This window comes from Nicotiana tabacum, chromosome 4 (assembly GCF_000715075.1).
Source record: "Nicotiana tabacum cultivar K326 chromosome 4, ASM71507v2, whole genome shotgun sequence".
Taxonomy (NCBI): domain Eukaryota; kingdom Viridiplantae; phylum Streptophyta; class Magnoliopsida; order Solanales; family Solanaceae; genus Nicotiana; species Nicotiana tabacum.
In genome coordinates this window covers 21,505,911-21,517,169 of record NC_134083.1, presented here as the reverse complement: position 1 = coordinate 21,517,169, position 11,259 = coordinate 21,505,911, and the positions used below count along the sequence as shown (strand labels likewise).

At 42.7% G+C, this 11,259-nt stretch overlaps 1 long non-coding RNA gene across 1 annotated transcript; it reads right to left on the bottom strand.

Moving 5' to 3' along the window:
* Positions 1-211: 211 nt before the first annotated feature.
* LOC107828422 (uncharacterized) lies at positions 212-1,113 on the bottom strand. The gene is made up of 2 exons (XR_012708560.1): positions 819-1,113; positions 212-657 (listed from the first exon to the last, which is right to left on the bottom strand). It is a non-coding gene; the product is annotated as an uncharacterized LOC107828422 (long non-coding RNA).
* Positions 1,114-11,259: the final 10,146 nt, after the last annotated feature.

Sequence of the window (11,259 nt, the reverse complement as noted above, 5' to 3'; positions counted from 1 at the left end):
AGCCACAGGAGTTTGTGTTACGATGTCCAGGCATATATCTCCAGTGCAAATATACGAGGTGGATTAATGTCTAAAACCCAAATAAATCATCATTGATAAAGCATGAACTAGTGATTTCTTTTGCGGATATCCTGCCTAGTTGTAAATTACGTAGACTTATCAGTGTTACATAAAGACATGAATATAGAGTATATAGTTCCCCAACTCGGTGTTAAAATTAAAAGGCATCACTGCCTATAATAATTGCATTCCCAACGTCCAATTGTTGGTTACAGAGTTTCACCACGCATGCTTTACACTGAAAAAAGAAACCACAAGATTATGCGAACTAAATAATATCTCATCGACTGACGATTTTGAATAGGATAAAACAATTGGTCTAGAGCTACTAACGTCCACTCCCTAGACTTTCCGTTTTGGTACGGTCCAAGAGATTGCCTGTTCATCCAAAAATGACCCTCATTTTTACTCTTTTGAATCAGCACGACTTTGCAAAAATAAGAGCACAGCGGAAATAACCACCGGAGCTGATATCATAAAGAGAGCCAATGAAATATTTGGTCTTGTTATCTCTGGGAAAATAACGCTTCCGTACTTTATTGCAGCTCCTCCGGCGACCGAACCGACTCCCAGTTTTAATAAGAAGTTCAAATCCTCCTGCTTGTCATAAAATTTCAAAAACGACCTCACAAGGAGTAGTAGTATGTAAATAATAATACAAAAAATTACTCGTTAAGAATTTGAAAATATTGCCAAAATGCTTGTGAAAATCGTGATCAAACGAAAAGTTAATTGACGGGAGGGACTGGGGGTATAACCTGTGGTAGGAAAGGAAAGCCAGGTTCATCAGTGCTGAGATTTGGTTGGTCAGTTTTGGGGTCGGAAGCTCGGGCAATTATGGGCATCTTAAAGGAGGAAATCATTCTGAAAGATTTTGGAACGAGGAATCCAACGGATGCAGACGGCGGCTGAAGAGACGACATTGAGGTTGAGGCGGAACATGTCGCCGGAAATTTTGTAGCTTGCAATGCGGCAGCCTCCATGTCCTCAAATGGCAACTGAAACTCTTACACAATAGCCACAGAAATTTAACTCCTCATCCAATGGGCAAAAGAGCTGGCTTCCTTTTCTCCTTTTACCTCTCAATAAAATTAAGGGCAAAAATTCAAAACACGTCAATCGGTAGAAACTAATTGGTCGAAAAATTTATAAAATATGTATAATTTTTTTTTATATATAATACACATATGTATATATATATTTTATCGGCCATTACTTTTTGGAGCAGCTAAAAATATATATTTCTCTTAAATAATTAAACTACAAATTGAATAAGCAAATTAAAAGTTACATATTTTGCTTTCTCCGGTTCATTTTTAAATGAAAATAAGAAAAAGTCTTTTAGTACGTGATCCTAAATATATCATGAAATACAATAAAGTTATTAAAGAGAAAATAAAAAATTAATATTTTTTAAATATAAAAATATGTCATTTTCTAAAGGTAGAATACATAGTTTACCCCCGGAACTATGGATCAAATCCCTATGACACACCTTCTGGGAACAAAAATTACCTTACACACTCAATCTTTCACGAGTGTATCTAATACACACTTTACACATATAAAAGGTGAGTGAAGAGTTAAAATTTTGTATCTAAAGCGTCATTTGGAAACCATTTGTGCTGATTTTTCATTTTTCCTTTTTTAATCCTGTCGGGTTTTCTCTCTCTCTCTCTCTAACAACCTTGATATGCACCCCGCCAGATTTTTTCCCCAAGATCTAAATGGGAACGAGAAAATAGAAAGAATCAGAGTTTCCATATTTGAATACCAATGTACTTTGGTTATGACTCGTGATTCAAATTCTCCAAATTGATAATTATTTTTGAGATTGGGTGTTTTTCAGATTTAGATTAGCTTCTTGAAATAATAAGGAAGGTGATGTAATCCCAGAATGGCTGCTCTTTTTACAGTTTTGATAAACTAGATACAGATTAATCCCAATCGAATTTTATTTTTTTCTCTCTAACAACCTTGATATGGAGTCCTTGTCTATGATCTCATGAACTAGAAGAGACACCACCAGTTTCCAAAATTATAGCACAGACAAATCTGAGTTTTATAATTAAATGGGTGGAATGTTGAATGTGGCAAAAAATAGAGAGTAATAGTGAATTTAGGCTTGAAATGACGAAAGTTGAATTTTTGGGAAGTTTGACCGGGGGTTGACTTTTTTATATCGGGGTCGAAATCTGATTCTGAAAATTTGAATAGGTATGTTATATCATTTATGACTTGTGTGCAAAATTTGAGGTCAATCGGATGTGATTTGATAGGTTCTGGCATCGTTTGTAGAAATTTAAAATTTTAAAGTTCATTAGGCTTGAATTGGGGTATGATTCGTGATTTTAGCGTTGTTTGACGTGATTTGAAGGCTCGACTAAGTTCGTATCATGTTTTAAAACTTGTTGGTGTATTTGGTTAAGGTCCCGAGGGCCTCGGGTGAGTTTTGGATGGTTAACGGATTGAATTCGGACTTAGAAGAAAATCTAAAAGTTTCTGCCATCTGATGCAATCGCACCTGCGGAAATTGGCCCGCAGGTGCGGGCTCGCAGAAGCGAGCATGGCAAGCACAGAAGCAGACTAGGGGCTGGTGAGGCAGTGGTCACAGGTGCGGACGGGTGGTCCGCAGAAGCGGCGTCGCACCTACGAAGGTTCGATCGCAGAAGTGGAAAATCGAGAGAAAGGCATTCTACTTGACTGATTGAGTGTGATTCGAGGCAAGTGGCTTGTCTAACCATGCGTGGGGGAAATTCTCCTAGGATTTGATACTGTTGTAATATTTTATTATATGTGAGCGTCGTGTACGCGAAATAATAAGCGCGTACACGGGCTAAATTTAGAATTATCGATTCTTGCTAAGTAATCTTCTATTAAATTCTTTAACTGAGTTGCCTTAGTATATATAGTGATCATGATTAGCCTAGTATCACATGTCTACGTGCCTTAACTCTTACTTGCAATATGTACAACATGCTTAGCTGAATTACCTGTTTTTCCTCGATTTGATTTAAATCTTTAACTGTAAGATTCTTGACTGAAAAGTTACTGTTCCTCCGATTACCTGCTGCATATTTATTTTGGGACTACGAGGCGTTTTCTCGGGGGATCCCCCTGTACTGCATATTTATTTTGGTACTACGAGGCAGTTCCTCGGGAGATCTCCATGTACTGCATATTTACTTTGGGACTACGATGCGGTACCTCGGGAGATCCCCTTGCATATTTTCTTTTGGGACTACGAGATGGTATCTCGGGAGATCCCTTGTTGAGCATTTACTTTTGGGACTACGAGACGGTATCTCGGGAGCGCCCCTGTTGTTTACCTCTATTTGCTGTGTTGTTCACTCCTCAGTTATTTCATTATATTATTATATCCTCTGTCTTAATTTTTCTATTATTTCCACTTTCTAGTAGGGCCTGACCTGACCTCGTCACTACTCTATCGAGGTTAGGCTTGGCACTTACTGGGTACCGTTATGGTGTACTCATACTACGCTTCTGCACATCTTTTTATGCAGATCCAGATACTTCTTACCAGCCCAGATAACAGTGAACTACCTGTGTGCGGAGACTTCAAGGTACATCTGCCAGCGTCCGTAGACCTCGGAGTCCCCCTCTATCCTCATCATATTGTTTTCCTTATTTTAGTAGACTCTGATATATAGAGACCTTAGTATTTCTCTTAGAAGCTTGTGACTTGTTTCTACCGGGTTTTGGGAGATTTTAGTTCTTTGATTTGCAGTTTCCATTTATTATAGCTTTTGAGGTTTGAGTTCCAGACTCTTATTATGTTATTCCGCAATTTGTTAGGCTTATCTAGTCTTAGAGACTAGGTGTCATCACGACATCCTACGGAGGGTGAATTGGGATCGTGACAAGTTGGTATCAGAGCTCTAGGTTCATAGGTGTTATGAGTCACAAGCAAGTTTAGTAGAGTCTCGCGGATCGGTATGGAGACGTCTGTACTTATCTTCGGGAGGCTATGGAACTGTTAGGAAAATCTTCACTTTTTTGATTCCTTATCGTGGGCATTTGTTGACTTCGAAGTTCTAAACTCTTGTCTTTCTATTCTCTCACAGATGGTGAGGACACGCATAACTGGATCCGATGTTCAGACACCCAATCCCCCTGTTAGAGCCATAAGAGCCCGGGGCAGAGGCCGAGGAAGACAACGTGGTGCAGCCAGAGCACCTGCACGAGCTGCTGCAGCAGAGCCAGCAGTAGCTCCAGTTGGAGGGCAGGCACCTGAGACGCATGTTACTACCCCTGCACTTCAGGAGAGTCTTGCCCAGTTTCTGAGCATGTTTGGCACTCTAGCTCAGGCAAGGTTAATTCCACTTGCTCCTGCTACATCTCAAGTCGGGGGAGGAGCACAGACTCCCGTCGCCCGTACCCCAGAGCCACTGGCCCAAGTTGACCATGCTCCAGAGGTTATACCAGTGCAGCCAGTTGTCCCAGTTCGGCCCAAGGCTAGGGCAACAGTTTCGAAGGAGGAGCAACTCAGGCTCGAGAGGTACAAGAAGTACCACCCTCCCACTTTCAGCGATTTAGCTTCAGAGGATGCTCAGGTTTTTTTTGAGGAATGTCATTGTATCCTTCATACTATGGGTATTGTGGATTCCAGTGGGGTTTCTTTCACGGCATTCCATCTTAGAGGAGCGGCCTACCAGTGGTGGCGGGCATACACGTTGGATAGTCTGGTTGAGGCATCTTTACTTACTTGGACTCAATTTTGAGATATGTTCTTGAGGGAGTATGTTCCTCAGAGTCTTAGAGATGCATGGCGCACAGAGTTTGAGCAGCTGTGCCAGGGTTCTATGACCGTGTCAGAGTATGCGGTCCGATTCAGTGATTTGGCTAGGCATACACCAGCCTTGGTTGCTACAGTTCGAGAGATGGTTCGCCGATTTATTGAGGGGCTCCACCCTAGTATCAGATTCAGTATGGCCCGAGAGTTAGAGATGGACATCGCATACCAGCAAGTGGTTTCTATTGCTAGGATATTGGAGGGTATGCGGACCCGGAAAAGAGAAGAGAGGGAAGCTAAGAGACCCCGAGATTCTGGCACGTATAACAGTTCTCGTGCCCCATCTACAGCTCATCAGGGTAGGGGTTATGGGAGTCGTCCTGTTCATTCAGCACTTCCAGCCGCCAGCGATACTCCGGGTATTCCTAGGCCCGAGGATCCCTATTATGCACTGTCAGTGTCTAGTGTACCTCCTGTAAGGAGTGCTTTCAGTGGTCAGTCTAGTCGATCAGGCCCGAGCCAGTCACAGCAGCCACGTCCTCCAAGAGCTTGTTTTGAGTGTGGTGACACTCGTCATATGGTGAGGGATTGCCCTAGATTCAAGAGGGGTGCACCTCCACAGATTTCGCAGGCTCCACCTATTCCACAGGGCCCTCAGGCTTTTCAGGCCATGATTACTGCACCAACTACCACTCCACCTGCACAGCCAGCTAGAGGCGGAGGTCGGACAGGTAGAGGTCGCCCTAGAGGGGAGGCTAGGCCAGATATTATGCCCTTCCTGCTAGGACAGAGGAAGTTGCATCCGATTCTGTTATCACATGTATTATTCCGGTCTGTCATAGAGATGCATCAGTCTTATTTGATCCAGGCTCCACTTATTATGTGTCATCTTATGTTGCCTTGTATTTGGGCATATCCTGTGATTCTTTGAGTTCTTTTGTTTATGTATTTACACCCGTGGATAATTCTATTATTGTTGACCGCGTGTATCGGTCGTGTTTGATTGTTATCAGTGGTTTTGAGACTAGAGCTGATTTATTATTGCTCAGTATGGTGGATTTCGATATTATTTTGAGCATGGAGTAGTTGTCGCCCTATCACACTTTTCTTAATTATTACTCCAAGATGATGACGTTGGCTATGCCAGGTCTACCACGGCTAAAGTGGAGAAGTACCTTGGATCATGTTCCTAGTAGTATTGTTTCATTTCTTAAGGCTCAACGAATGGTTGAGAATGGGTGTGATGCGTATCTAGACTATGTGAGAGATGTTAGTGTTGATACTCCTACCGTGGAGTCAGTTCCTGTAGTAAGGGATTTTCCTGATGTATTTCCAACGGATCTTCCGGGTATACCACCCGATAAGGATATTGACTTTGGCATTGATTTATTACCGGGCACTCAGCCCATTTCTATTCCACCATATCGTATGGCCCCAGCAGAGTTGAAAGAATTAAAAGAGCAGTTACAAGAGTTGCTTGATAAGGGATTCATTCGGCACAGTGTATCGCCTTGGGGTGCTCCTGTCTTATTTGTGAAGAAGAAAGATGGTTCTATGCGGATGTGTATTTATTACCGCAGTTGAACAAGATCACAGTGAAGAACATGTATCCATTGCCACGTATTGATGACCTATTTGATCAGATTCAGGGTGCCAGAGTGTTCTCTAAGATCGACTTACGTTCAGGCTATCATCAGTTGAAGATTTGGGAGCTAGATATCCCGAAGACTGCTTTTAGGACTCGGTATGGTCATTACGAGTTCCTTGTGATATCTTTTGGGCTGACCAATGCCCCAACATCATTTATGCACTTAATAAATAGTGTATTTTAGCCCTATCTTGATTCCTTCATCATTGTGTTTATTTACGACATTCTGGTGTATTCCCAGAGCCGGGAAGGTCATGAGTAGCACCTGAGGATTGTGCTTCAGACTTTGAGAGAAAAGAAGTTATATGCAAAATTTTCAAATTGTGAATTCTGGCTTGATTCAGTGAAATTTTTGGGTCATATAGTTTCGTGCGAAGGGATCAAGGTAGATCCGAAGAAAATTGAAGCAGTGCAGAGTTGGCCCAGACCGTCATCAGCAACTGAGATCCGGAGTTTCCTTGGTTTAGCAGGGTATTATCGTCGATTTGTAGAGGATTTTTCTTCTATTGCTGCACCTATGACTAAATTGACCCAAAAGGGTGCTCCGTTAAGGTGGACCGAGGAATGTGAGGAGAGCTTTCAAAAGCTTAAGACAGCTTTGACTACAACCCCAGTATTGGTGTCGCCTACAGGTTTAGGATCTTATACTGTGTATTGTGATGCATCACGTATTGGTCTCGGCGCATTGTTGATGCAAGACGGTAGGTGATTGCCTATGCGTCTAGACAGTTAAAGATACATGAGAAAAATTATCCGGTCCACGACCTTGAGTTAGCAGCTATTATTCATGCCTTAAAGATTTGGCGGCATTATTTGTACGGTGTCCATTGTGAGGTTTATACTGATTACCGGAGTCTACAACATCTGTTTAAACAGAAGGATCTTAATTTACGGCAGCAGAGGTGGTTGGAGTTGCTTAAGAATTATGATATCACCATTCTCTATCATCCCGGGAAGGCAAATGTGGTGGCCGATTCCTTGAGTAATAAAGCGGAGAGTTTGGACAGCTTAGCATACTTACCGGTAGTAGAAAGGCCTTTAGCCTTGGCCAACCAGTTTGTTAGATTGGATGTTTCTGAGTCGAGCCGAGTTTTGGCTTGTGTGGTTTCTCATTCTTCTCTTTATGATCGTATCAGAGAGCGTCAGTACGATGACCCCCATCTGCTTGTCCTTAAGGACACAGTTCAGTACGGTGATGCCAAGAAAGTCACTATTGGAGATGACGATGTATTACGGATGCAGGGCAGGCTATGTGTGCCTAATGTAGATGGTTTGCATGAGTTGATTCTCCAGGAAGCTCACAGTTCACGGTACTCCATTCATCCGGGTGCTGTAAAGATATATCAGGACTTGAGACAACACTATTGGTGGAGGCAGATGAAGAAAGACATAGTGGAATATATAGCTCGATGCCTAAATTACCAGCATGTGAAGTATGAGCATCAACGATCGGGTGGATTGCTTCAGAAGCTAGAGATTCCAGAATGGAAATGGGAGCGGATCACTATGGATTTTGTTGTTGGGCTCCCACGGACTCAGAGGAAGTTCGATGCATTTTGGGTAATTGTGGATAGATTGATCAAGTCAGCTCATTTCATTCATGTGGTTACTACTTACCCTTCGGAGCAGCTGGCTCAGGTTTATATTCGCGAAATCGTCAGGCTTCATGGCGTACCGGTATCTATCATCTCTGACCGGGGTACGCAGTTTACGTCACGGTTCTAGAGGGCCGTACAGCGTGAGTTAGGTACTCGGGTAGAGTTGAGTACAACATTTTACCCTCAGACGGACGGACAGCCCGAGCGCACTATTCAGATATTAGAAGATATGTTTCGCGCGTGTGTGATAGATTTTGTGGGTGCTTGGGATCAGTTCTTGCCACTTGCGGAGTTTACTTACAACAACAGTTATCGATCGAGCATTTAGATGGTGCCGTATGAGGCCTTATATGGTAGGCGGTGCCGGTCTCTAGTGGGTTAGTTCGAGCCAGGTGAAACTAGGCTATTAGGTACGGACTTGGTTCAAGATGCTTTGGAAAAAGTTAAATTGATTCAAGATCGACTTCGTACAACCCAATCTAGACAAAAGAGTTATGCGGACCGGAAGGTTCGTGATGTTGCATTCATGGTTGGTGAGCAGGTTTTGCTCCGGGTTTCGCCCATGAAGGGTGTTATAAGATTTGGGAAGAAGGGCAAGTTGAGCCCTAGGTATAACGGGCCTTTTGAGATCCTTGAGAGAGTTGGGGAGGTGGCTTATAGACTTGCATTGCCACCTAATCTCACTGCAGTTCATCCAGTGTTCCATGTTTCCATGCTCCAGAAGTATCATAGCGATCCGTCTCATGTGTTAGACTTCAGCTCAGTCCAATTGGACAAGGATCTATCTTATGTTGAGGAACCAATGGCTATTTTTGACAGACATGTTAGAAAGTTGAGATCGAAGAGCATTGCTTCAGTAAAAGTACAGTGGAGGGGTCATCCGGTCGAGGAGGCGACTTGGGAGATCGAGTATGATATGCACAGCCGTTATCCTCATCTTTTCATCACTCCAGTTACAATTCTAAACCCGTTGGAGGATGAACGTTTGTTTAAGAGGGGGAGAATGTAAAGATCTGGCCGGTCATTTTGAGTATTACAACCCTGTTCCCCCATTTACTGCTCTATTTATGCTTTATAGTTGTTATGTGACTCGCCAGGGTGATTGGTTCGGGTCCGGTGAGGTTTTGGAATAAATTGAAACACTTAGTTCCAAGGTTTAAAGTTTAAGTTGAAATAGTGACTGGATATCACCTTATGTGTAAACGACCCCGGAATAAAGTTTTGATGATTCCAGTAGCTCTGTATGGAGATTTTGGACTTAGGAGCGTGTCCGGAAAATTATTTGGAGGACCGTAATGGAATTAGGCTTAAAATGGCAAAAGTTGAATTTTTGAGAAGTTCGACTGGGGGGGTTGACTTTTTGATATCGGGGTCGAAATCCAATTCTGAAAATTTGAATAAGTCCGTTATGTTATTTATGACTTGTGTGCAAAATTTGAGGTCAATCGGACGTGATTTGATAGGTTCCTGCATCGTTTGTAGAAATTTGAAATTTCACAGTTCATTAGGCTTGAATTGGGATATGATACGTGGTTTTAGCATTGTTTGACGTGATTTAAAGGCTCGACTAAGTTTGTATGATATTTTAGGACTTGTTGGTGTATTTGGTTGAGGTCCCGGAGGCCTCGGGTGAGTTTCGATGGTTAACGAATCGAATTCGGACTTAGAAGAAAATCTGAAAGTTTCTGCCATCTGATGCAACGCACCTGCGAAAATTGGCTCAGAGGTGCGAGCTCGCAGAAGCGAGCATGGCAAGCGTAGAAGTGGATGAGGGGTTGGTGAGGCAGTGGTCGCAGGTGCGGATGGGTGGTCCGCAGAAGCGGCGTTGCACCTGCGAAGGTTCGATTGCAGAAGCAAAAATTGGGGGGGGGGGGGGGGGGGGAGGTGGCTTCGCAGAAGCGGACAACTGCTCGTAGAAGCGAGTCCGCAGAAGTGGACTTCGTGTCCGCATAAGCGATGAAGCCGCAGAAGCGAAGGAATTCTCGCATCTGCGAGACTGCAAATGCGGCTAAAAATCTCGCAGAAGCGGAAACCCCTAGACAGTACAAAAACAGAGGGGTTCCGAGTTTTTGCCATTTTTGGGCATTTCAAGCTCGGGCTGGCGATTTTGAGCAAGGTTTTCACGGGAAAACTTGAGGTAAGTCACTTGTGATCATTTTTACTCCATAATATTGAATTATCATTGAATAATCCGACTAGATTACGTGTTTTTGAGGTGTAAATCGGGGATTTGGACCTAGGAATTTGGAAATAAGATTTGATGATTTGGAGGTCGAGTTGATATCGGATTTAGATAATTTTGGTATGGTTTGACTCGTAGTTGAATGAACGTTCATATTTTGTAACTTTTGTCGAGGTTTTGAAACGTGTACCCCACAAACAATTTTTGAGTTAAATTTTGGATTTTTGTTGAAAAATTTGTATTTTCATATGGAATTTATTCCTATAATTTGTATTGACTGAATCAAATTAATTATGACTAGATTTGAGCCGATCAAAGTCGAAAAATCGAGGGAAAGTCATTCTACTTGACTGATTGAGCGTGATTCGAGGTAAGTGGCTTGTCTAACCCTGTGTGGGGAGAATCCCCTAGGATTTGATACTGTTGTAATATTTTGTGATATGTGAGCGCCGTGTACGCAAGGTGACGAACGCGTATACGGGCTAAATTTGGAAATATCGGTTCTGGATGAGTAATCTTTTTTTAAATTCTTTAACTGAGTTGCCTTAGTATATGTAGTGATCATGGTTAGCCTAGTATCACATGTCTACGTGTCTTAACTCTTACTTGCAATATGTGCAACATGCTTAGCTGAATTACCTGTTTTTCCTCGATTTGATTTAAATCTTTAATTGTAAGATTCCTGGCTGAAAATTTGTTGTTCCTCCGATTACCTGTTGCATATTTATTTTGGGACTACGAGGCGTTTCCTCGGGAGATCCCCCTGCACTGCATATTACTTTGGGACTACGAGGCGGTTTCTCGGGAGATCTCCCTGTACTGCATATTTACTTTGGGACTACGAGGCAGTACCTCGGGAGATCCCCTTGCATATTTTCTTTTGGGACTATGAGACGGTATCTCGGAAGATCCCCTGTTGAGCATTTACTTTTGGGACTACGAGACGGTATCTAGGGAGCGCCCCTGTTGTTTACCTCTATTTGCTGTGTTGTTCACTCCTCAGTTATTTCATTATATT